This window comes from Lichenostomus cassidix, chromosome 12 (assembly GCF_008360975.1).
Source record: "Lichenostomus cassidix isolate B80296 chromosome 12, HeHo_3.0, whole genome shotgun sequence".
Lineage (NCBI taxonomy): Eukaryota > Metazoa > Chordata > Aves > Passeriformes > Meliphagidae > Lichenostomus > Lichenostomus cassidix.
The window spans coordinates 15,619,611-15,625,610 of NC_139493.1; positions in this window are offsets into that span (position 1 = coordinate 15,619,611).

Sequence of the window (6,000 nt, forward strand, 5' to 3'; positions counted from 1 at the left end):
GAGTGGAGCAAAGTAAAATATGAAAGTCAGTCGTTTCAGCTTGTCTCTAGGATTCCTTTTCCAAGAATTACTGCCACTGCAGCTTAGAGGGCTAAGTCCTGAAGTTTTGCCTAGGAGTTGCCTAAAGTATACAAAGTCTGTGGCTTTGCTCTGAAATAGGCTTAAAAGCTCCTGGCAATTCTGCTCCAAACCTTGCCTTCTTTGGGAGATTGAGAGTGACAAACAGCTTGAGAATAGAAGCCTCTCACAACACTCCAGCCATTTCCCAAGTGCACCAAACCACCCTAAGGCGATTTGGAACACCCTGAGGGTGTTCCTTTTGATCTCTTCCTGTAAAAGAATAAGATCACTGGCAGCCTCCATTCCACAACCAGTGGAATATCTGTTGCTGCAGCTGCAGATTAAATGTGTTTGGCCTCACAGAAGTGAAGAATTGGACTGTTCCCTGCCTGATACTCCTTTACTTCTGGCTGCTCTGTATATTGCTTTTTACTTGACCCTTGACATATTCTGGTTGTTTTCATTTAGCAAAGGTAATTGTCCTCTAACAAAGCCATTGCAAGTAGGGAAAGATGGTGCTTAAGATAGAATAATGCAGAACAAAATGCATCAATGCCATAATGTACCCAGATTTCCTTTCACCAAAACTCAACCCTCCTGCCCTCTCTAGCACCAGAGGCACTCACAGCCTTGCATGAATACTTGTGTGGGCTAGGTATGTCCAAACACAGGAGTTTCAAGTAGTGTGCTCTGTCCACATAGGCCTTAGGGCAGATTCCTCACACTTCCACCAAAGTTTATCCTTTGAGTCCTGCAGAACAACCTCAAACCAAAGCAGCCCTTATCTTACTTTTCTGGTTTTGTTTTCCTTAAGTCAGAGCTATTCAGTGGGACTTGTCTTCTTAGGGGAAAACATAGCAGGAGCTACACTTAGTATGACTACTCTGTATAGTGGTTAGCAGATTATGAGATGTGAATTTACTCATCTTGCATCAGTTGCTAGCAGGACCCTGCTGAAGTCACTACATGCCTTGCTTTTGTCACAAAATCGTGCTAGAAATCACTTTGCACACCTGAGGGCATCCTTTCCGAACACAATTGGCCCACAAAAATGCAGTATGGACTAAAACATGCCCAGACCAGGAATCTTCATTTCTCATGATGCCTTTCCCTAAGGGTGCTAGTTTAGGTAGTCAAGTCCTTCTGAGCAAAGAGAGGCATAGATTTCCCTCATTGAATACAACTGTGAAATACTGCATGTGTTTGTGGGAACAGGTATTTGCTGTTCCATGAGCAGGATTGTAATTCTTCTGTAGAGCATGAGAGCCATGATTAGGAAGCCAGGATTGCTCTGCTCACAGGAATCCTGCCATTGTCTTTGATTGCATGGTATTAACTGTAAATTATAGCCTTTTGGAGACTGCATGTAAAAATAAAATTTTAAAAAATTGTCAAAAGGCAGAGAAAATATTGATTCCAAGGCAGTGGAAACTATGTCTTGGTTGAATTAGAGCCTTAAAAATAATAACAAATGAGCATTTGTGGGGGTGAAAGAGGGACTAGGAGAAGAGAGCCCTGATTCTCCCCTTCGGAGTATGCAAATTTCTAGTAGCCCCATTGCAGGCAATGAAACATCACTGGTTTAACTTAGTCTGGCTTGAGGTATTAAGGAGAAGGTACAGGACAAAGATTACAGAGTTGTTATTAAGCTGCTGGTGAGCTGTGAGCACAATGTATGGAAGCACAAAATGGAAGAAGCTACAGCCTGAGACTGCTGTTAAGGCCACTCAGGTTTCTGATGGCTTTTCTAGCACTGAGTGACACAAGTCTCCATGTCAGCTTGTTCTCCAGAATCAGCTCTGTCTGTTGTTCTGTGCTGATGACAGATACCACTGCAATCAGTCAGCCTACAATTTAACTGGTAAACTGGAATTGCAACTGGACTTGGCCTCACTCTAGTCCCTGGAGGCTTCCCTGCAAAAGCTTTGAAGGTGCAAAATGGTGGTAGAATTATAATCACTAAAAGCCTTCAAGCCTGAGGCTGCTGAAAGCTGAATACAGATACCCTAGAGAGATAATGGAATTGCAGAAAAAGCAAAGCATAGGATAGATGGCTTTTCCCCCAAAGATACATAGATTTTAAAACCAAAAATGTCTATTAGGTCATGGAGCCTAGCTTGTTGCATGGCACAGGCCAGAGATTTTCACCCAGAAATTCCTGTTTGAAGCCCATAAGTTCTGGCTGAGCTCGAGTGTCTATCTCTAGAGCACTCATGCTGTGGATGCAATTCAGCCCTAACAATCTGTGAATCTATTTATCTTTACCAGTTAGAGCATATATGCCTGGCTGTCCCAGCCTTGTCTGTTAAAAAGGCTAAAAGAAGGTCACTGGGCAAAACATGAACATAAGAAAAACAGCTTAGCAAATCTTTGAACGAGTGTCTAGGACAATGACTATAATTTAATACCTGCTGGTGAACTTCTTCCACTCCTGCACTCCTCTGAGTGAGTGTAGTATTTATTCTGTAGATTTCTCCTCCTTCATCCTTCTTGGAGTCTGGTTTTATTGGAAACTCAGAACACAAATGGCAAAAACTTCCTCTTCTCATCCCTCTGCTGCATTTTGCTGTTCTTAGAGTTCCCTTCTAAGATGCCATCAGTCCTAGATATCTGAACAAAACAATATTATCACTCTCACGAAGTTTGATTTGAAACCTGCGTCCAACCATAGCAATTCACATTGACTCTGTAGTAATTGCTCAGATTTTTTTATGTGGAGTTCTAGGAGATCACTCCTTTCTTCTGAGCAGCATCTGACCACTTCTGTCCAAGATGGATTGGCAGTTGCATCCTCTTGCCTCAAGAATCCATTAGTAAATCTGTATGTCTTCCACTATGCCCCAAGCCCATACATATTAGCTCCATGAAGATTGTTTTCTTTCACCTGAATAAGTTCCCATTCCAATACAAAGGCGGGATCAGGCATTCTATTGTCCTAAATTTTTCACATCCAAATCTTCTTAACTGCCTGATTGTTGTTGGTATTTCAGGAAAGGGACACTAGAGAGATCATTCAAGAGGGAGAGTGCAGTGGTTTCTAGGGTGGTAGACAAAGAATTTTCAGATTTATATGACATATTACTTATGATTTGAGAAAATGGATTTCATGACCTAGGACATCCATCTGTTGTTCATTACCCTTTTTTTTTTTTAATGGGGAAAAGTAGGCCAGCGACCTTTACAGATTTTCTCTCTTCTCTTTCAGTGATGTTCTTGCCTTTTGCAGAGCTTGCCTCACTGGAAATTATTACATATCCATAGAAGGCAGAGTGAGACTTCCTTTTGCACTTCTCCCAGTATTCCTTGAAAAGTAAGAGGATCCCTGTTGAAGAGGGGAAGCAAGACTGTGAGATTAACTAGTGCCTCTCTGATCCAGGGAATGAACCAGGCTGTTTTTTCACCCCTTGTCAAAGGAATAGAACACATGGTTTGAGTGACAGTTTAGCCAAGTCCCCTCACTATCAGCAGTTACCTACTGTATGCTTCTGCTAATATTCTCCTAGAAAGGTTATGATAAAACAGTTGGGAAGGAAGAGAAGGAATTACAGGGGATGGTGAGAATGAAAGAGGCACAAGTAACCTGAGCATGACACATTCTTATGAAGCCTGTCTTTTATTTCCTATGTTTAGAGAAAACAGTTCTCACTTTATGGCTTTTGTTCAATCAAAGAGAAAATTAGCTATAAAAGCAGAGATAGGAAGGAGTTAACCAATTTCCAATTCAGTGTGTTACAATTTGCTTCAGAAATAATAATAAAAAAAAAGAATACTGAGAAACATAATTTTTAAAATGAAGACTACTAAATCAATAGGCACTACATGACTAATCATTTTCTATTTTCTTGGTGGAGGAAGGTAGAGCTGTGATCAGAAATCAAAAGCAGAAGTGCCCAGTTTCTCTGCAGTCTGACAAATTTTGCTTTACTGTAAAACACAAGAAAGGAGATTTTTACATGAGCAGAAACTAATGCTGGTAAATGGCATTAAAATCACTGCACGCTATTATCTCATTTTGTGGAAAGATAATGAAATTCATTTGATGTTAGATGAGTTAATTCCCAAATACCTGCATTTCTTGGCAACTGAGTGTTTCAGCCTGAGACCAGAGGTCAGGGGTGACTTCTTCTCTTACACAATCTTCAGTTGTGGTGGGACTTCACATAATAGCTATTTAAGTCTGTGTTTGACTTGCAGCATGTGAGTAGTCCTGTCAGCTTCAGTAGGACTAGAGAGTCTGTAAGAAAGGCAGGTGTTTGAGTGCTTCTTGAACCTGCCACTCCAGCAGTAATTTGTAAAATCCTATTTGTACAAATAGTTCTCAAAGTAGTGAACAAAGGTGAGCAAATACTCTCTCTCCCAGCACTGAATATTCAGAAGCACACAGCATCAGTAGAAGACTGGGACTGGGAGAAGATGCTCAAGAAAGAGATTTCAGTGTGCGTTGCAGTTCCCCAAATTACTTCCAAAATTTCAGCTGAGGTTTCATAACATCTACTCTGAGCCTCCAGAGTCCTCTGGCACTTAACCACCCCTTTGCTTTTCTTGGGGCTGATGGTAGATGTCTTCAATACTGAAGATTTTTATAAGTGAACAAATGTGTGCTGGCTCCTGGCTGGAGCATTTTACTGTACAATATCTTACATCCTAAAGGACTTAGCACAGCTGTCATAGTTGAACATATCCCAATACAAGGTAGAGTTGCAATAGTTTTTAACAGGACAAAGCAACTGACTTAGAAGTTTCAATTTCCCCCATTTTTAACATAGTGTCCAGAAATTAAACACAGTGAATTGTGGTACGGGACAGGAAAAGTGACTCAGATCATGGGGCATTCTGGTGCAAGAATTCTGCCAAGGCCTGTGTGACAGGGACACTGCCCCCAGCCTGTTGTGGGTCGGTGACAGCAAACTGAGCAGTACTAAATATATGACTGATGTCATCTAAACAGATCAAATACCACCACTGCTTCTGCACAAGGGTGGAGGAACTGGCACAATTGACATAAACAAAAGGAATTTTGATTTGATTGAAGGTCCCAGGATGTATTTTCCAGCACATACTACATGCCAACTCAAAGTTACTGGCTAATGGGTAAGAGAAAAGCAACTTTGGTTTAGCAAAATTCCTTTTGCAATGGTGCCTGTGTTTTGAAGGTGCCTGCTTTCATATACAAGTGTTTGTGGGAGATTAGTACATATTAACTAATAACCTTTGATGATGTTTACTCCCATAGTTGATTTGCTCAGGTGTTTGTCACACAGAAGTAGAAATAAGCTTCAATGACACAGCTTGTTCATGGTTCAGTCTTCAGAGTTTTGTGATTTCTTGGCAACTAAGTGATGGATTACTATTTTCTGTGAAATTCTCCTCTTTCCTGAAAGGCCTTTCATGCAAGGACTCTGGGGTAATTAGAAAAATAATAACCTTGCAATACCCTCTTGATCTGTTTTTAATGAAATGAAGTGTGCAGAGGGTAGGTGCTTTGTCCATAGTCAAATAGTGGGTAAGTGGCAGAACTGAAAATAGAACCCAGGAGCCCTAGTTTCTACTCTTTGCCTCTAAGAAGCACTTTCACTCACATTGCGTTATCCGGTGTTAACAGACTGCTGGGGCTTTTTGCCTTTTTTTTGGGTACAGGGCTGAGAAAGAGTGTTTAGTGTACAGGGAAATCTTGCATTGGCAAAAGCTGGACCAGATTAATTAGCAGACTTATGCTGGGTTCTCATTTTTCTGCAGCTCAATCATAGTTTATTGAGCAGATTAGTAATTTGTGATGTTACCCTTAAAAGAGCCTGGTGAAGTATCACCTTCATTTTAAACGCAGGGAAATAAAAGCAGAGAGAAGATGAAGTTACATACCCAAATTCACAGAGGGAGTTTTGGACATACCTTTGAATTTTACAGTCTGGTTCCTTTTTTCCTCAGAAGAGTCTCTTCTCT